General features: G+C 41.0%; 2 long non-coding RNA genes across 2 annotated transcripts; both read right to left on the minus strand.

Moving 5' to 3' along the window:
• Positions 1-596: 596 nt before the first annotated feature.
• On the minus strand, positions 597-1,281 carry LOC140254620 (uncharacterized). Its single transcript, XR_011904268.1, has 3 exons — positions 1,227-1,281; positions 801-909; positions 597-627 (listed from the first exon to the last, which is right to left on the minus strand). It is a non-coding gene; the product is annotated as an uncharacterized lncRNA (long non-coding RNA).
• A 3,872-nt stretch (positions 1,282-5,153) lies between these two features.
• Positions 5,154-19,356, minus strand: LOC140255083 (uncharacterized). The gene is made up of 4 exons (XR_011904377.1): positions 19,212-19,356; positions 13,406-13,476; positions 12,436-12,565; positions 5,154-5,174 (listed from the first exon to the last, which is right to left on the minus strand). It is a non-coding gene; the product is annotated as an uncharacterized lncRNA (long non-coding RNA).
• Positions 19,357-21,250: the final 1,894 nt, after the last annotated feature.

Genomic DNA, 21,250 nt, shown 5'->3' on the forward strand with positions numbered 1-21,250 from the left:
TCCAGGTAAGCCTCTCTGACCCATAGGACCTTGCGGACCAGGAGCACCACGTTCTCCTGGGACGCCATTGACGCCTGGTTTACCATCTTCACCCTGACAAAAAAGGGAAGAAGATTAAATTGCACATTGTGTCCTTATTTAATGCCATTGCATTATACATCTTCAACCAAGTAGGTGGTAATGAAGGATATCAGATAAAATGCACCGAGACTTTGGTGATTGTCAATACTTGGAATACAAAAAGGAAGAACTTCATCAGACTTCCTTTTCCTCAGTAGTAATAGTCGTAGAAGACGCTTGCAGCTGAGGAGCGTACTACCCTGTTTCCTCAACTAGAAAATAGTAAGAAGGTATATCACTTCTTAATTGCCCAAAAACAATAGCCAAAGCATTTAACAAAAAATGACTGGCTATCCTCGCTCATGGTGATAAAACCCAAACCAAGCCTCCCATTGTCTTTGCTGCAGGCACTTAGAAGTATTTTCCTGTTTGGGCCCTAATGTTTGAACAAGAAACATTGATAATTAAGCAAAGATTCAGCAAAGGTTCAGTTTGTACTGAAGAGGTACTTACAGGGCCTCCAGGAGATTCACGTTCTCCTTTTACTCCTTGGGGACCAGGCGAACCCTATATGGATGGAAAGCAATATTGAAATAATTTGAAAAACAGATAAAAAGTGTAGGTAGCATCATTAAGCAGCAAGCAGTTCAAATGCTTGTGCTCGGGCCCAGCCACCCTGAGGTTGAGTGAAGACTAAAGAAGCCTCTCCGTCTGCAGTTTTAAGAGCGGCACAGACTTACCGGTGCACCAGGGCCACCCTGTGGACCAGCAGCTCCAGGGGGCCCAGCCTCTTCCCCTCAGACCAGGTGGACCTCGCTCTCCTTTCCCACCAGGTTCACCATTCTGGCCCTGTACAGAAGGTGCAACATAACTAAATTAAGGAATAATTAAAACACAGAAAATAATGCTACAATGAGAAACCTTATCTGGATCATCTTTCAAAGGGAAGAGTTTTATCAATCAACTAGCATGGAAAAGATTAAAAAAAAAACACAAATATGTTGCCGTATGTGTGACTGAGTACAGAATAACTTGCAAGGAAATCAGTGTCTGCAATCAAAGTATGCATTAGAGTAGTTGTAGCAAGTAAGTCGGAGATGAAAGTTAATTTCCAAAAATGAGTAGTCAAAAATCATATTCTATTGCTTTTAAATATTCATACTTACTGGAGCTCCAGGGAAGCCAGCAGGCCCAGGAAGACCTTGTTCTCCTTGCTCTCCCTGTAGAAAGCAGTAAGTCAGCAAAAGGAATTGTTAGGAAAAAAAAGGCTTCATATTTGAAGTTATAGAGTACTTCTGAACAAAGCTGGAGTTTCTTTGTCTTAGCATTCTTGGGAGGAAAGGCAAACAACCAAAGCTAACTGCTGCTCCTGAGCTCTAAAACAAACTGCTCAGGAATTATCAGAAAACCATAATAAATAAATAAACCAACAAACAAATAAATAAATGATTTCAGTTACACCTATATAAACCACGACCACAATTCATGGCAGTCCCTACATATAACTGATGGCTGTTTTATCAAAGATATAAGAAACAATATTTTAGTACGTTTATTTAACTGTATGACAAGATGGAAATGAAACACAAACATTCCTCTGCTTTATCTACCAACAGTTGGTTCAGACTCTTCCCTGATCTGTCACTGCAGCCCTCCAATCTCTTTACTCTGTTTAAAAGCTTTGGATTTTTCTGAAGTCCATAGCAGATGTAAAGCTTGTGAGTCCAACAGAAGCTGAATGCGCTCAGTTAATGATTATGGACTCCAGCTGCTTTTGCTCTGGATGGACAGCAGTGTTGCAAACTGTCTTCACCTCAACCATGCTAAAATTATACTGAAAAGAGGAGTGATGTCACTTACCGGACCACCACGGGAACCCACAGGACCGGGGGCACCAGCTGGACCAGTCTCTCCCTGTAAGGGAAAAGAATGGTTACCAGGACTTCCTCCTCTCCCCAGGAGCCAAACAGCAACGTTGCTGCTTACAGTGTCACACGGTGTCATGGAGGATGCTTTACCTTATCTCCAGGGGGCCCAGCAGGACCAGGAGGACCAATGGGACCTACATTACCCTAAAATAAGAACGATAAATAATAAATATATAATAAATTTATATAAATTATATATATATACACACACGTATATATATGTATATCATAAAATATTTAATTGTGTATTTAAAAATGACAGTGTTATCTATTTGATCAGTATCATTTGTATTGCACTGTAAATACGCTGCTAGCAGCATTTAAATGAAAGCAGTTGTGTAATGCCAGTTGTCATGGTTTTGCAATTGTAATTTTGGTATCAGTATTCCACGTCATAACATCATGTTAAGCATAGATAATTTTGACGAATCTGCTGCTCGCAGAAAGAAGACTGAATGTCCCAGGGAACACCACGGTCAGTCATATGACCAGGACTCTATAATCTCACTTCAGTGCTGGACTCGCTCTCTTGGATCCTGCCAGGCAGGGGGAGAGCCGTGTGGGAGCGTTCCAGCCGTTTCGCCTGGAGTTACAGTAGGCCTCTCGGTTTCGGGACTCACTCTCTCTTATTTTACTTGATTCGTTAGCCTTAATTCCAATTGTATTGTATTATATTGTGTTATTCTGTATTCCGATATAGTATTTAGTAAATAAGTGGGCCTCCTTAGATCGCTGCCGCTGTATTTATTTCCTTTTCCCTGTTTTTCTTTTCCTTCCGGGCCAGCGGCTTGCGGGCCGACTGCCCCCCTGTCATGGGTGCAGGTAGATTTTAGGGTAACCCACGACACCAGTGTGCTGATGCACAATACATTTTGGAGTGACATCATGAGATTGCACCCTTTTGTGAAGTGAGACCTCATTTCTACCCCACCCCCACATGAACCTAAAACTAAGTCACCTGACTTAAATAAATAATTCTTCAGAATTCTCCAGTGTCTGTTGTCCAGCCTTCATTATTTTTTCCCTGAGTATTTGATGCATACCTTACATTTTGAAATCCATTTTTCTACTTCCTTCTATTAAAACAATCAGCATTAATATGCTCATTTGCCACCTCTCATTATTTTGATGTATGTCCCGCTTGTACATACTTATTGGACACATGTATATAATTCAATATGAACGTGCTGTGGACATACATATAAAGAAATACATAGTAAAAAGTGCGAGTATTCTGCATGACAGCCCTTACCATCACAACATCTTCCTATATTTCATTATAGCCAAAATATTTCTCTTCAGTTAATATACTGGGACTCCAGATTAACTAGGGAAGCTAATATACACTTAAATTCAGCTGATAGTCACAACACCTACTTCAAAACTACTCATTATGTCTCGCACCACAAGGAGTCTGCCTTAACGTATTTAAACCAGATGTTAACTTTGGGATTTAAAAATTTCAACTTTGCCAAAGACTACCAGGTACTGTGTAGAGCGCTTTATTTCAAGCGACAAAAGCAGATAAAATTAACTCGAATCTGTGGGCTTCTTCCCTCTCGATAAATCAGGACAAAAATCAGTATAGGTTGGCATCGAGTACAAAAACATCAGTTGCAAAGGCTACTGAGCCACACTGACCTTTCAAAGTAACATTCTTTGGCTGCAATCTATGTTAGCCACCCGGCATCCACAGCAGGGATCTCCATGTCACAAGGCTTTGCTGAGTGCAGTCTGCATGTATTCTGTATCTTGGCAGTTGGTAACAAAGGAGATCTCTCTCTCATTGCTGTTAAAAAAACAAGATTTTGTCAGACATCATGAATCTATTGGATCTGTAGGAATAAAACGCAAAGCAAGGCATTACACTTATTAGCCATTGCAATAGAATAGACAGTGGTCTGGACAATGTGGTCCACCTGGATCTTCCACCCTTATGCTGGGCAATGTGGATTAGTATGTGATCATTTCAAGGTAGAAACATACTGCATCGCTGATGGAAATACTTCTTTCTCTGCCTTTTCTCAAGACCATCATATAACATCCTTCAAGTGAAGGTGTTTCTTATGTACCTTGTCTTTGGGGATGCAATTCAGAGGCACAACAGCACTCAATGAACGATGCCCCCTCTCATAGCAACAGAATTCCACAGATTACCATATAAGTAATTTTTATTGGCATTTACGTATTAAATTAACTGCTAAAGTATGTGCCTAACAGACAAATCACATTAATAAGCACATACGCTGGCAAGATGTCAACGAAAGTTCAACTAAATTACTTTGCTTATTCATAGCTTCAGAAATTAGGGGCATGATTAATCCTCATGGCTCCTAGACTGCAAATATCAATAATGACTATGGCAATATTTTTACAGGACACTAAAAACACTTTTAAATTAATTTTCATATAGCCCTTTATGGTTTTTTTTTTTTTTCCTTCTTCCAGGCAGAAAAGAGGCTTCCAATGAACTATTTTGACACATTTTTCCTTTAATTTGTTTGTGGTAGCACATAAATATTTATAAACACAGAAACACTTTGAGGAATTCTCACCAAACTTTTTGAGTCTGAAATCTTAACTCCATTCTTCCTTCTCACCCTTTCTTGTTTCCAGTACATTAGAAATGAAAGAGATTAAAAGCATAGTTGCTGTTCTTAGGATTAGTAATACCTCATTCCCAAACAAAACACGAAGCAGTTGGTCATCTGGAGGGGAACACTTTCCATCTCCATAGCCTCCTTGTTACCCAGTTTGGGCCTCCAAGTACTGGTGCTACTTGCTTTATGAGCCATGACCAAGTGCAGGATTAATTTCTGATACAGAATTCTGTTAACAATCTTGATAATTTGTCTCAAGGCTGGGAAATACTAGACATCTTGGAAGACCACCCAATAGCTTAGTGGTCTGTGAGCTCACAGTCCAGCACGGTGTATCCCCAGAGGGACACCGAGAGCATTCTCCTATTAAGACTCTACATAGTGGCAGAAGCAAAGGCGAATAAATTGTATTACATAAAGTGAAATCAAAGATATTGCTGCCGTAGAACTGCAATACCCCAGATAGTGCTAACTAGTTTCTTTGCCAGTTATTTACTTTGAGATTTCATTACTGTTTGTGAACGCTGAATGTGTCTGTCACCGTGGCACACGCATGTGAAATTTGCGGACATCTCAGAATGGAGCACTGAAAAAAAAACAAAGTCAGACTGTTAGCCTTTACATCAGAATACTCACATTTTATCCCACCTATTTTTTCCAGTCTCATTTCTTCTCTTTGTGCCCAATGACTGCTCTGTTAAATAAAGTAATAGTATTTATTTGAACTGCTGCACTGAGGCATGGCTTACAGTTTGCTGTTACTCTTTTTCGTTAGAGGCAGAATAAAATGTTGACTATTTATGGGTACATTCATTTTCTTTCACGAAAGAAGGGAAGAAAGTATGAATGGTTTGCAAATTAGAAATAGAAATGCAAATGCATAAAAACAGTCCATTAACATTACTGCATCAGGTTCACCCGCAGTCTGAAACGAGTACATCAGGAATTTTAACAAAGGATTCAAGGGCCAGCAGGACAAGAAGCAGATGAAGGCAAAATGCATATCTCAATAGGAAATGTCCAAGTGCAGCTGAAGAATGTGAGGACTGTCCTGGCCTACAGACTTGCTTCTGTAGAAAACCACAGAACCAAAAAGAAAAAGAAATCAAATGCAGAAAGTAACAGTGCCATGTAGCAACTGAAATTGTAGAGATACGGAAACAAAGAGATGGTTGCTCATATTGAAACAGTGCACAAAAGAAATTTGAATGCGTAATAAAAACAACATCTTGGATGTCTGAAATGTCAGTTTTGTATAGTAACTTCTATAGTTATCAAAAGGAGGACAAACGGGAACATGAGAGAAAAAATACAACACACATACATTAAAAAATTATATTTAACTTTGTACAGAACATCACAATACACGGAATTATGTATCGCTGTATTCTTCCAGAGATTTTCAGATAGATATTCTACATGCAAAGGACTAAACAGGACTGCTGGCTTATTGCATTGCTAACGACCTGATCCAGTGGATTTAGGGAACCACTGACACCACTTCTGAATATTAGCTCAAGTAAGATTGTGATCATGCTACTTGATATCGTCAGGATCACTTATTTGACAAGATCTTTGTCACGGGTTAACCAAAAATCTACCTGCACCCGTGACAGGGGGACAGTTGGCTTGCAGGGCCGCTGGCCCAAAAAGGAAAGGGAAAAAGGGAAAGGGAAAAGAAAACAGCAGCAACAATCTAAGGAGGCACACTTATTTACTAAATACTATATCAGAATACAGGATAACACAATATAATACAATACCCATGCTTTACATGATGTTATGATGTGGAATACTGATAGCAAAATTACAAAACCATGACATTCTACCTCTTATTCCACATCATTACATTATGCTTAATATACACACACATATATAGTTATGAGCAATCAGCGACCCTATTTTCTTAACAATTTGTATCTATTTCATGCAAATCCCTAAGCTGAGAACAAAACTCCATAACCTAACACACTATCATTTACCAAGCCAATAAATGGCAAAACTGCCGGAAAAAAGGAACATGACAGCGGTGGAGGAGAAAGGCAGTGCTAGCAGGGCATCCCCCACATCAAGGTGCACTCATCCTTTCCCAGCCACCACAGCAGAATCACTCTGAATCATACTTCTTTCCATGTGTACTCTACACATGCATGGCCAGTGCACGATATAGAGCCCAGATGGAAAACTTGCTTACAGAATGCCTAATTCAGGTATATGGAAAGAGTTTCCTCAACATTAATCCACCTATCTTAAGTCCTGCACCTAATTGGACATTCCTCATATATCTCTGAGGCTCTACTTATATATACAAGAAATTACTGGCTGCACTCCTCCAACATCAAATTCCCTTGTGGTACACATAGGACATTCCCATCTTTGTGCATCACCCACCAAGTGAACCCAGGTCCCTGGGCAAGAACAGTATCCTGAAGAGGTTTGCCCTTTCCAGATGCTGGAAGGACCCAGACTGCTTTTCCCAACACGCCCTTTACTTGTACTACAAGAACCTTATTTCCCTCTATGGTATGCAGGGAGCTGGATTGGTTGGGACCATCACGATTACCAGATCCTTGAGTGTTGACCAACCAGGTGGCTTCTGCTAAATGGTTCTCCCAATTTCTAAATGTTCCGCCACCCATTGCTTTCAACATAGTTTTCAACAACCCATTGAATCGTTCAATTTTACCAGAAGCTGGTGCATGATAGGGAATATGGTAAATCCACTCAATGCCATGACTTTTGGCCCAAGTATTTACAAGGGAATTCTTGAAATGAGTCCCACTATCTGATTCAGTTCTTTCCAGAGTGCCATGCCGCCACAGGACTTGCTTCTCCAATCCTAATATGGTGTTTCAGGCAGTAGCATGGGGTACTGCATATGTTTCGAGCCACCCAGTGGTTGCCTCCACCATGGTGAGTACATAACGCTTGCCATTGTGAGATCATGGCAAGGTGATATAATCAACCTGCCATGCCTCCCTATATTTATACTTTTGCCATGAATAACCTGAGCAATAGCATCCATAGTTAAGTCCACCCCTCGGTCTCTGGCCCACTTATATATTGCATCCCTTCCTTGCTGGCCTGAGGTCTCATGGGCCCACCGAGCTAGAAATAATTCAGCCTTGTTCTACCAATCCAAGTCTATTTGAGCCACCTCAATTTTGGCAGCTCGATCGACCTGATGATTATTTTGCTGTTCTTCAGTAGCCCTACTTTTAGACACACAAGCATCTACATGGCACACTTTTACAACAATGTTCCTTATTCGGGTAGCATTGTCTTTCCACAGTTCAGCAGCTCAAATAGGTTTACCCCTTCGTTGCCAGTTGTTTTGTCCCCACTGCTGCAACGGCCCCCAATAAGGCATTTGCCACCGTCCATGAATCAGTTTAAAGATGAAGCATTGTCCACCAATCTCCTAAATACTTCCATCACAGCCATCTAAGTTTCCCACACGCATACACACAAACTCCGTTCCAAAACTAACAATGCGCAATCACTGTCGCACAGCCAACACAGCACGGATGCCCACCACCATGTGGTGCAGGACCTGGTGTAAGATCACACCCTGAGTGGTTTCCTTTTTCTAGGCTTTTCCTTATCTGTGCTTTATCATACTTATGTTGTTTTGGCTAATGCACAATAAAGTGTACTGCATGGGACTGGCATGGTAGGAATAGGTACCCATCCAGCTCCATCAAAACAGTTAACGAGAGGAGAACTGCCACATCTTTATGAGCAGAACAAGAAATTTCAGCAGCCCAAGAACGATAAGTTATAAAAACCTTAAAACCAAAAAAGATTATTTTAGTCTCCCCTCTACTTGCTTGGCAGGCTAACAGATTCAAACCAACAAGATCTCCTCAAAAAGAAAACACAATACGTGTCTATTTAATATTATTTTTGCATAGCTTAAGTTCACCTCATTTAACTCTCTTTTATGTATTTTGTTTGTTTCTACTTATTTACATTTCATTAGATTAGAGGAAAATGAGCACAGGACACATTTCCTGATGATTTTTCTAGTGCATTGCCACTGGTCTAGGCAGCCTGAGGTCTCTGCAGTGAAAGCAGCAGTAACTGATACAGTACAGGGCCAGGGCACACAGTGAACTCTGACTGCCAGGGATTGATGCTGTACGTGAACATTATGATATTATAATGCTGCAAGTATGATTTTTACCTAACTCAGTGTGCTGCTTCTCACTTTATAATTCAAAGTTATATTCCGTATTATGTGCTGTTGGGAAGGCCGACATCTCTCGTGATTTTACTTCCAGGCACATTGCAGAAATCTACGGAGCACCTCATCTAAAGACAAGTCTGTGCACGGCTCACTGCAGAACAAGTTGGGATACCGAGAAATCACTGCAGCACTCTCGAATACACACAAGGTGAGTTTTGGCTCTCAGAGCTATAAAGAAGTCAAATGTGAGGCCCCTTCCTATGCTGCAAAGAAGCTTAAGGGAAATAGTTTTTCTAACAGTAGGCTGAAAAATAAGTTTCCCATAAAATATTCAACCTAGTGCAAACTGCCAAGTTTTTCTTCTTTATAACGCTGTTTAATATCTGACAATGCCTGGCTGTTTGGAGGTGATGTTGCTACGCAACCACTTCACCTTTCTTTCCTGCTCCTGAGGATGGGCAGGTAGTAATTCCCCTAAACATTTTAACCAAACTGGCAAATAACAACTAAATAGGCCAAAAACTGCTTTCCTGGTGCTTTTGTAAGCATGAGTTTATTTCAGCACAACTTAATTCTGTTTTCAGGTGGCAGGGTATTCTTTTAGGCACGCAGACTCGTAGAAAAACAACAAGCTCAAGTTATAGTTATACAGTGAAACAAAGAAACATCCACAGAGAGTGAAAATAAAGGAGTTCTGCAGTAAAGCCCAAACACGTGGATGCTGATATCTGCCTGGTATTAGCAGAGAGAGAATCAAAGATCTCATTTCAGCGAAGCATTATGCACATGCTTACCCATCTATTTAATAAACCGTAGAAAATGAGGGGCAAGTTACCTAGGAAATAAATGAAAGGCCACATCCAAGTATTTGACAACGCCTCAGTACCACTTTCACGCCTCTATTACATTGCTGGTATATGATATTTACTGGAAGCTGTACAAGATTTGACTTGCAGCTCAAAGGACTGGAGAATAACACTCGTCTCTTGATGAACTCACTGAGAGCATTTGCTCTTCCCATTCAGTACTTTCCACTGTCTTTTTAGCAGGTTAATTTCCCCCCTTTTAAGACATAGCTGTGTATGCTGATCACATGTTGCATTGCTGTGTTTTCTTTCATATAGTTAAAACACAGTCCACGACTGTAACTAATTTCTGGCATTCAGACAGTCCTCAACACCTTGCATTTCTAGTTCTCTGACTCCCCCTCTGTCTGCTTCCTTCTGCCCACTGTAATCTCAGTCAGGTTTCAGAGGATCAGCTTCAGGGTCTTTTGCCTGACACGCTGCTGTGCCCTCTCCATCACCTCTCACACTATCATTTTTGCTTAGTAAACAAGGGACTGAAACAAGAGAAAAGAAAAATGAGGAGATCAGAGCCTATTTTTTCCATGAAAGAGAGACCGAAGACTTCTAAAGCAATGTTTATGGCACACCTCCAATTCAGATCAATGCAAGTGACCTTAAATTGGCTGGAATACAAATGAACAAGCAAAAATGAGTAGTTCAGCTCCTTCTTTCTTATGGAAATCCTCTCAGCATGAAAAAAGTTTATGATAAGCTGGCCTGTGACCTCTGTGGGCATGGCTCTCCACCTATAACATGAGAATTCACTAGCAAAAAATGAAATGCTCGGTGCTTGCTATGTAGAACTATATCTCAAGGCACACAAAACTGCATGTGCACCTTTAAACATTATCTAAAACTTTAAATTGGAAGAATACCAAAACACAAAATACCAAACCCACTCAAAACAAATGCAACAACAGCAACAATAACCTGACACTGAAATCACATCTTCCATTACATCTGAAATTAGTATTAATGCAATTAAGTCAGTAGTATCCAGCCTGGTTTCTCATCTATGTGTAATTCTGTATAATTAAATGATACTTCATATATTTATTACCTCTAGTTTGGATATCGTAGCCACAAGTGCACCATGGACAAGATTTAAACAAATGATTACAGCTCCATATTCAGACAACCTGAATAAAGGAAGCAAGGAGGAGCTCCTCAGATGACCTTCTCCAGTATGTAAGTACAAAGACTAACTTAAAGACTCAAAGCACCACAGTTTTGCTGCATTCAGCTTGAATACGTGTGTTATCTTTAACGTTACTTGGTCATGTTTACCTCTGTTTCCATGTGCATAGCATTATTTTTTCTCCAAGTTTGTAATGGTGTCACTGGTTCACAGAGCGTGGAATTCTCCCTGTTCAATGCATTACTTGTCTGCTTTACGTCATGTCAATTGCTGACTTCACAAAGAGCTCCTGACAGCTTGCTACAAATGAATGCTAGAGATAACCACAAATAACAAGGCTGAGACTGGACCAGCCTTATATATATATATAACCAGTATAGGTTAATAGCACACAGAAGGCTTAATTTCTTTTGGCCAAACTAGTTTGGATGGGTAGCCTGAAAAGATGTTCATCTAATTTCTCTGTGTCTCTTTAACAGAACATGGACCATGAGCCCAGTACCCGGATAACAAGATTTTCAGGAGATCGCACGATCCCAGTCTGTGGTATCTCCTCAAAATAAAGGGACAGGACTCATCCCTTTAAATGATTGTTATCTGTGACCCAGTTTCTGGAATGCCTGCAGAAAGAAACTGAAGCAACTGTGCCACCTCAGCCTAACATTCCGCTGGACACTAACACGGGTAAACACCTTTCCTGGATCACGCACACCACAGAAACTAGGCATCATCATTGGCAGAACATCATACTTTAGGTCTGTTCTCTGCAGTACGGCTCATGTTGGGAGATCAGTACTGGGAAGCATCAACACTGTTTGTAATATCTCGAGGTTGTTACATTCATTAATCACTCTGAATGTTAATGGTCATTTAATCGTATGTTATGTGATGCGGCAGCAAGTATTTTGTAAAGGTTAACGAAGCCTTTAAGCAATTATGATCCTTACAAAATTCCCTGACCTTTGCATAAAAGCTTGTTCCTCTAAAATATTGCTATTGACAGTAAGTGTTTCACTGAGGAGGGAAACTCCCTGCCTTTATAACTGCTGGGTGCGGAGATGGAGGCAGAGCGGAGCTGGAGTAAAGCATCATTAGACTTTTAGCAATATACACACACAATCAGCATTCACAGAAACCATTCATTAACACGGATTAGAAAAGCATGCAGCAAATGGCCGTGACAAAATTCACTGGTACCATTTGGAAAAGTAATGCGCACCGTTGAATTGCATCCCTGAGATGCACCAAGAGGAGGACTGCAGTTCTCCCATGCACACAAAAGGTTTGCTGAGGTTACCACAACACACACAGATAGAGATGTCTGGAGAAGCAAGCTGAAAAGCATGCACAAAACTGCACTGATGAAATGACTCCAGTGATCGCCCTTCTCGGTAATATGTTTTCTAAGTAGCAGTTGTGAACAACACCACTGTGTTTAGCTTAACATATTTCTCAGCACATACAGATGGAGTTCCAGAGCATACTGCAGTCCCTGTTGGACTGCACTGTTAGCATCTGACAAACACCTTAAGACAGAGTAAAGAGCACTCAAGAGGAGCAGTTACCATAAGTGGAAACTGAAAACCATTACAGTACATTTCAAGACTGCAGATCTCAGCACAGCCCAGCTATGACACATTCAGATTTCTGACAACTGATTCACTGTACATACCCGTCTAGGCACATGGGCGGCGTGCAGTCAGAATTGCCTTTCTCTATGGCTCCTAACTTCAGGATACAGCACTCATTGAGTTTTTGGAAACCAGACTGAGGAGAGCTGATGTAGGAATTAGCAGAACACCCTGGAGAAAACATACCCAACAATTATTTTCTTTAGCATTAGCTAGCGGGAAAGAAGGTACTGTGTTATAACCTTTGCAGTGAGACAGCAGACAGAACATTGGCATTAATAACCTCTACTGTGCAGATTTTATCACTTATGTTACTCCAATTGCTGACAAACCAGAGTGAGTACCAGCACAGCTGGCATCTGAGACTTGCGCGGCTGGGTGCTCGGTGCTCCTTTAGGCATTGACCTGTGCTATTCATCATCAGGTGCAGCAGACTTGTCCTGCAATGATCCTGTCATTTCTTATTTAAACTCTCTGTAGCACACAGCAAACAAAGCAACAAACCTACAGGACTGCATTTTTTTTTCTTCAGATTGGTCTTTGTTCATGGCAATTCTATTTCAGTTAAGGCAGCACCATTTAGTATCTAATGCTGCTTACACAAGTGTCATTTTAAACATACAAATACCTTCTAAAAATAACATTATATTTCTTTCCAGCTTCACTAATATACAAGGCAGCTGAAAGGCATGCTGATAGCTGACCGTTTCTAGTTCTGAAGTTACAGTGTTTGCAATTCTCATTTGTGATACAATCGGAACATTTATTTCATGCAGAAACTGTCTGACCTGCAGATTCCTGACTGTTGATCTGGGTTTCAGGACTGACAAAACATTTCTGACTTCTGGCTAAAGGAGGGAGGAGACACCGTGGATTGGCTGCTCAACAGGCACAGCTGCAAGGCAGCTCTCCCTGGCAAAGCTCTCAGTAACATGCTGCCACCATTCATTCTTGCCTGACTGACTCCTCTTCAACTAAGGAAGAGCCTTTTAGTTGTCCCATGTAACTCACCTCCTACCTCACTAGTGTTAGCAGAGAGAAGCATTTGAAGACCATTTTGTTCCAGGCATCCTTTGGAGCAGCTGAAGATAGAGGAGAAGGAAAGCAACTCAACTAGGAAACTGAAAAACACAAGGCAAAAGCTTTAACTATGCCAAATATTTTCACTTTGCAACTTTTTTTCATGCCTGTACCTCTGCTTGGGAAGAGGAGAGAGAAACTGAGCTGCACAGCTTACTTCTCTGGTCCCGGAGCCAACCAGATACTGCTCAAAAGGTTTCAGATCTTACAGGGGACTGGGTATCCTCCACCTCTCTGAGCATCTCCTTGTTTCCCCATCCTGAGCACTGATGTGACCAGCAGCTTCTCTTTATTTGGAGATTCCCAAAGTATGGAAGCTCTGAAAAAACTTGTTTCAAAGCTCTTAAGAACAACAAGCCTGTGAGGTACCACCGAGCTGAACTGCAAGCATCACTCACAGCTCCATCTTCTTCCCTGACATAGTGCAAAATGGCTCCACCCTTGCATATTCAAAAGTAGAGTCCTGAAATACTGCTTGCCACTGTTTGCTTTTGCAGTTTCCATTTACCCACTGAGAATGTGCTGATGCTTAGTGAGCTCCTCCAGCTTCAGTGATTGGTACTTTAGAAAGACGAGACACTGCTCAGCTGGGAACCATTTACTGTTTAGTACAGGATTTATCTGGTATTTGACAGAACAAGATCTAAACTCCACTGAATATGCAGTAAATTAGTTACTTGCAACTACTACTCAAAACTCAGTTCTACCACAAAAATTAAGATCCATTTCCAGAATGGTGACTAACCGGGGCTTTTATGGCTTGCCGCTACCCAGATTTTTCTTCCTGTTGCTTTCTGTCTTCTCTTACAATGATTTGTTTTCATAATTAAATATAACAGATTTTCTTTCGAGTGAAAGGTGTTTTTCTCCTCTATGTCAGACAAGTTTGTGAAGGAAGCTAATATTTTTTATTAAAAACATGATACAGTTAGGACAAAAAAAACCCTGAGCTCTGAGGCATACAAGCTGGAAGCGGGAACAGTTTTATTGCCTGCGCTTTTATAAAGGAAGCCTAACACTTAGGTAGAGCCTCTGGAAATTGATATAAAAATTGAAAGGAATAATATTGGAATTAAACACAGTTTATATTTCCCACAGCTAGATGGACAGTCAAGAAGGTTCTTAAACTAAAGCTGTAAGTTTTAAGGCAAAGAAATCTAGTCAGCACCTATTGCCATTTCAAGACAACTAGCTGTGTTTTTTAAAACAAAATCTTACCACTATATCTAATACAAAAATAACACTTGGTGCCTAGAAACTGAATACAAGCTTTCAGACTTCATAGTTTACTGTATAGAAATTTCATCTGATTTTGTTTACAGCTGCTCCACAGGAAGCCAGCCAATCATACCCATTGATTGATTTCATAAATGAGTTGAACAACTGCTTCATCTAAAGTAGGACTTTTTTCTTACTGCTCTGCAAGATCTTAACATCATCAGATCGAGATACAGTACGTGAAAGGCCAAGTTACCTCCTCTAGTAAGATCCAAAGTCCTCTTAAAAATAAATGCAAACAACATGAAATCCCAATCCACAATGTAAGGCACTAAAATAGCAGCTACAGCAGTTGTTACATTCAGCTTAAAACAGCCCCCAGAGTGCTTCTGCAAAAACAAGAGGCTCTAAACACAAACATGTCCAGCCTTTTGGCTTGCCTGAACCACAGTGAGTGAAGAGGAACTGTCTTGGGCCACATACATGAGGGTCACTCCAAAAGTAATGCCTCCTGTATATTTCCATGGAAACTAAAACAGAAAGCACAAGAACGCTATTTGACGGAGCAAATTCTCAACTACAAAACACCATTTTTCCCCATTGCCAACTACTGTTAGCTGTTCATTTTCACCAGCAGTGAACAAAAGCCCGCATGCCATGCTTATAAACATCCATATAGCAGCAGAGATGCTCCACTGTCCCTGTTGTCGCTGCCGAAACACACCATTCACCACCTCACTGTGCTCACTTCCACTTTTTGGTCTCCATACATACTCATTAAGCGTCAGTGAATGTCAACTGGTGACACTTTTTCTGCATGAAATAATTCAACCTTTGCTTCACGGGCACTTCCATGCCAGATGCTAATCTGTCAGCCTGCCCCTGCGCTGCCATCTATCACACAGCACCAACATGTAACAGCACACTGGTGGGAAGGTTCAACATCTACTGCCATACCACCACCATTCGCCTCTGACATCATGGACCAACAGAATGAAACAGCATGCTTTACTTTGGAGCAGCCAAATTTTACTCTTCCTGTGCTTCATCCCTCAAAATAGCTTTTCATAAACACACATCAGACAGCTTAAAAGTGACGATGTGAACGAAGTGTGATCATGAACTGAGAGATGTTTCCCTCTGCTAAGAGGAAGCTATTAAAAGTTTGGTGAAGACATAAATCATTCCATTTGAAAATTCACAAATAATGGATTTATGTTGACTGAAAATGGAGTTGCAAACGAACCAAAGAACTGATGATTTTTTCTGCAAACATGAAACTCGAAACAGGACTCAGCCAAAGCTTCAAAACGCACGAACTTATTTGCCCTAAGCCTGCTATGTGAGTTGGTGCTGCACCACACCCTCCTGAGCCCTGGTTTCAGCCCAGAAGGGGTTCGTAGCACACCAATGTTTGGTTGGTTCTGAGCCAGAAGAGCTGCTGCCATGATGGCATGGGGCAGGGGCAGCCACAGTGCAGGTGCTGGGCCATGGGGTGGACATGCCTGCCATAGCAGAGCACAGAGCAACGAGTGCACGTCTGAAAGCAAATCTGAGTAATCATAAACCAAGCTATAAGATTCACACTGTCCACTTCTGAAACACAGTGTTGAAAATGCCACCGCTACTTCATCTTTATGCTTTTATGCTCTCAACATCAAAAGCAGAGCAGCCTATATTGACAAACATGTCCTTTCCTTTCTACCTAACTGCAGTCTTTACCTTTTACTGCTTTTCTTGTTTCAGAGCCCCATGGGTTTGGGTTCATGTGATCCAACCACAGAGCAAGCTAATGGGAGCATCAAAGATCTTAGTTCATCTGAAAAAACAAGGGGATGAAACAGAAAAAAGCCCACTACATACTAGCTAATTAAAAAAAAAATGAGAGGAACTGGGATAAAGCTGTGTTTGATTTGGAGATTTTGAAGCTACGCTGGCATAACAAAACTTACACGCCACAACTTAACCATGGCTGACACCAAAGTAACAACGACCTACTGCTAGGAGCTAATGCAATCATTACTGCCAGGCAAGTAATCAACAGCCAATCCTAACAATTGCTGTGGATTTACACCGCTTTTAACTCTGCATAGAAACTCTGTCCTTCAGTACTGTGGATGAAAGACAAAACAAAACTATTGAGAACAAATTCTTGGAATAAAGGTGACTAAAAAAAATAGCAGAAGAAAGATAGGGATAAACTATCCGGATTTGTTATTGCAATAATGAATATAGGCAAACAGCGAGAGAATTATGCAGCGTATACAGCTGCACTTCACATTTCTCTTCAGCTACATAGCTTGCCCCCTTCCCTTCCAAGCCATCCCCCTCACTTAGTAGGAATTGTATCGTGTATTAAGTTCAGCATTCTGGCTGAAAATAATCTCAAGCTGAATGCTGCAGCAGATTTTGTCCTCCACCTGCCCACAGATGGTTCAAAGTCATGTTAACTCAGACCATGAAAGCCAAAATTGGTTCAGTGAGTGCACAGCAGATCTGTGAGTTAAGGGTTATCTCTCATTTGCTATTCAAGGGAAGAGACCTGTGCAAGCTCACTACTGCTTTTTAGAAGTACCCTTTGTTGTTAATTGGTTATCCTAGATACTCTCAGTAACACCAAACGATGCTTTCTTAGACGGGTTTTGCCTTCTCCCAATTTATGCAGGACACTGACTTCATTACACAGACCAGCACAGCTGAAGGACAAATCACTGACGGTTTCCTTGCCCCTTTGCCCTGACCTATAAACAATGAAAACAATTCTATGTTCTAGACCCAGAGAAACCTTGGAATAAATCTAATACTTTTACAATGACTTTTACTATTTCTCAAGAAATCTTGTTTCTTTTTTGTTCTTTTAAGATAACTGGCACCATGACATACACTTAGTTTTATGACAAATGGTCTTGATTATTTTATTACTTTTTTCTTAAACTTAGGTCAGCTTTGGACTACAAGGAGCTGGTAGCAACCCTCAGGAGTTATTCACTCCTTTCCCTTCTGCTATACTGTCTCTTTACGGAGATGGTTAGCATTTCTTTTTGGTTACGTAAAATAAAATACTGCCACCAAGACATACAAAACGAGCTTTGTACGATTAGTGTTTGTAGTTACTCATATTTAAAGCCATCCAGTTTTCCACAGCACAGAGGAAAAGCTTTCGTCTGCCTGGAACCACTGATGTACACGTTGCTCTTCCTGCTGCCCCTACACTTTCCTATTGTTCCACTGGTACCATCTCTGGGAGGATGATAGTGGGGAACAGGGAAAAATACACTGCATTGCACACCACATTTCTTTTGTGTTGCACATATCCCACCAAGCTTCCTTCCAGCACGCTAGGTCTACTACTAATATAAATATTTAAGCCTGCTTCCATAAAACAAATTCCATTAGGAATTTCTGTAAGGAATAGTTCTAATTCACGCTTTCTGCTGTGATTTATTCTCCTGGATTGATCAAATTTCAGACAAATTCACTGGGCATGACAGATATTTTCTGGATGTGTGCTAACCTGACCTTCAAAGGTTGTTTTCTCCTATTGTCAGTAGCATTGCTCACGTGCCACCACAGCCACATTTTCTGATGCTGCTTAGATGCTTAAGCATACACGACACACTGTATTACAGAAAAGGTAGAAGAATGGTAACAATGGTCACACTTAGAGGAAGCTAAGATACACTGAATCCAGAACAAATACAGTTATCTTGCTTATCTTGATAGGATGTTCATCTCACACACCAATTAATGAATTAAGCAAGATGTCAAGGTGATCATTGAAATCATGCTCCTAGAGTCCCAACCTGATCCTTACAGCAATACATCTCTCACACAAAGACTGTTCATACCAGTTTGGCTTCCCAGTTCGTATGATTTAAGCCAGGAAACTACTCAGGAACCATCTAATTCTAAGAAAATAGTACTATGGTACATAGAAATACAGATGCCAAAGAACATTAACAGCTAGTACTGCTCAAGTGGAAAGCATTGCTAGAAAAAATAAAAAAAGCCTTGGCATTGCTACTGGTAAAGGAAAAACATGCTATTGCTTCCATCAAGTTAGGCAGAACAGAGTTCACCTTGTCTGCATCTGCTTGCTTCTGCCAAATAGTTCACAGTAATAACTGAGTCCCTGCTTTGCAGTATTACAACCAACCAGAGGATCAGTAAGAAAAAAAGTACATCAGCCAACACTATGATCTATCAATAATACTGGAAAGGTTAGGGGGGGTTGTCTTAGAAAGGCACTGTAGGTGGAGGCAATCTCCTTGTTTTCAACAGCAATACAAGGTACTTACTAAAGAAGTGGCATTATACCTCTGTACCAAATTCAGCCTGAAAAGCTGTGTCCCACCCTGACGTCTTCAAAATTGGTGGTAATGGGAAAAGCTACCGATACAATACCAAACGCAACAGAGACATTGCAAGGTACTCCTCAATTTCTAGTTCCCCTCCTGGCGAATCAGAGCTAGAGCACAGCAAATTAATTAGCAAAAAGAAAAGTGCTTTTCCAACTCACTTTCAAAATAGCGCTGCTCAGATGAATGCTCCCAGCCCTGCTAGAATTCTTCCTCCAATCAATACTCCATCATTTTGCAACACTGTCATTTTAAATTACACGACAGCCACAGAGAAAGTACCTGATGTGTCCAAATGATGAACCACCAACTCCTGCCAAAAACAATACAGCAGCAACACTTATTTTCTGCTGGGTAAACCACATCATTTCTGCATTACAGAGAATTCTTTTGGAGCTGAAAAATAGCATGTTACAGGCACAGTAACATTTGCAATCCCGAAATCCTTTCTTTTCCCTCCCCTTGCTATTCTCTCCCTTGTCCATCCGTGTTTAAAAATGAGATGGGAGTAGAAACAGCAGGAACTTCTCATCTCTGTTTTTTCCAGCACTCCCTCATCATTCAAGACCATTTCTCATCCACCTCAAAGAATTGCACAGTGCACCACAGACAGAAATACAGATTATGCAGACCGTGGAGACAGGCAGGTGCTCATCTCATCATCCTGCTGAACATTTAAGAGATGCCTGAAAAAACAGCATCCCATCAGCTCTTGGGAAAACCAAACATGCCCCCATAACCACACCATTGCGAGTGGACTTTGTACCAGAGAGGCTTTAATACGAGAAGTGGGTAATGGCAGTGGGACACATGCTCAAAAGGTAGGCAAAGGGTACGATGTTATCCGCAGGGCATAAGACCCTAGAAGCATATTAATGTGGACACACATTATATGTAATTTGTATTAAAGAATAGAAACCTCTAAACTCACCCTTATATACATGCAAATGTTAAATGCTTGAAAATCTCTTGGAGTGCATCCTGAGATGGGCCACAAAAATGATCCATAGGATGGAGCATCTCCCTTGGGAGTACACGCTGAGTGAGCTGGAGACAAGAAGGCTGCAAGGTGACCTGAGAGAAGTCTGTCGGTATCTAAAGGGGAGATACAGGACAGAAGAGGGCAAACTCTTCAGCAGGGTCTGTGGTGACAGGACAAAAGGAAATGGCTTCATATTTAATGAGGGGAGATTTACATTAGAAAGAAAAAGTCGTTTACAGTGAGGGTAGTGAGGCAGTGGCACAGGTCACTCAGTGATGTGGTGGATACCCTGTCCTTAGAGACTTTCAAGGTCAGGCTGTAGCAGGCTCTGAGTGCCCTGATATAGCTGTGCACATCCCTGTTCATTGCACAGAATATACACTAGATGGCCTTTGAATGTCCCTGCCAACTAAAAAGATCCTACAATTTTAGAGACACTGCTACAGAGTACTGCTTCATCCAGGAGGCTCCCTTGCCTGAACATACAGCATTACCCTGAGTTATTTCAGTTGCCTCATAAATGTAGAATTTTATCAGTGTTTATCTATCACCTCTCACCATACAACTTGACATCTTCCACACAACACATGTGGTCAGTTAATGCCAAATGCCTTTGCCGCCAGCAGCATCACTGCAGATGAGCCTTAAGCCTGGTAGATGCATGCACCAGAAGGCAGCGTGCCCTCATCCTGCACTAGGATTCCTCACTCAACACCAGTGCCTGAAAAAACAAAGCTGCCCTCTTAGCTCATTATTTCTACACCACGGTGTTGCTCCCGATACCTAATGTCAAAGATCAACTTCATTGCAGTAGCACTGCCACAAGCTTTGATCTTACACCGGAAATAGCAGCTCAGATATGTGGGTGAGTATATTCCAAACAGAGGAACAGAACTGAAAAGCACTTTTAAAGCAAAAGCCTAGAACTGAATTTAAGAAAAGCACCTGATGATAAGAAACATGCTTCCACATGAAACTGACTACCTGAATTTTGGAGCAATTCGATGTTTTTTAGGTTGTTTTCTTCTTGTTGTTGTTCAAAGCAATTAATGTTCTTCTGTGACACTGTTATCTTACTGGTAAATTTTGTACCGGCCCTTCCGGTTTGGACTGTTGAAAACACTGAATGACCATTGCATAAAATGATCTCTCTGCATAAAAATCAAACGTAGATATGTTAGGTATAAATTACCTCTTCAGAGGAGTCTTAAATCCTAC

Source organism: Excalfactoria chinensis, chromosome 7 (assembly GCF_039878825.1).
Source record: "Excalfactoria chinensis isolate bCotChi1 chromosome 7, bCotChi1.hap2, whole genome shotgun sequence".
NCBI lineage: Eukaryota > Metazoa > Chordata > Aves > Galliformes > Phasianidae > Excalfactoria > Excalfactoria chinensis.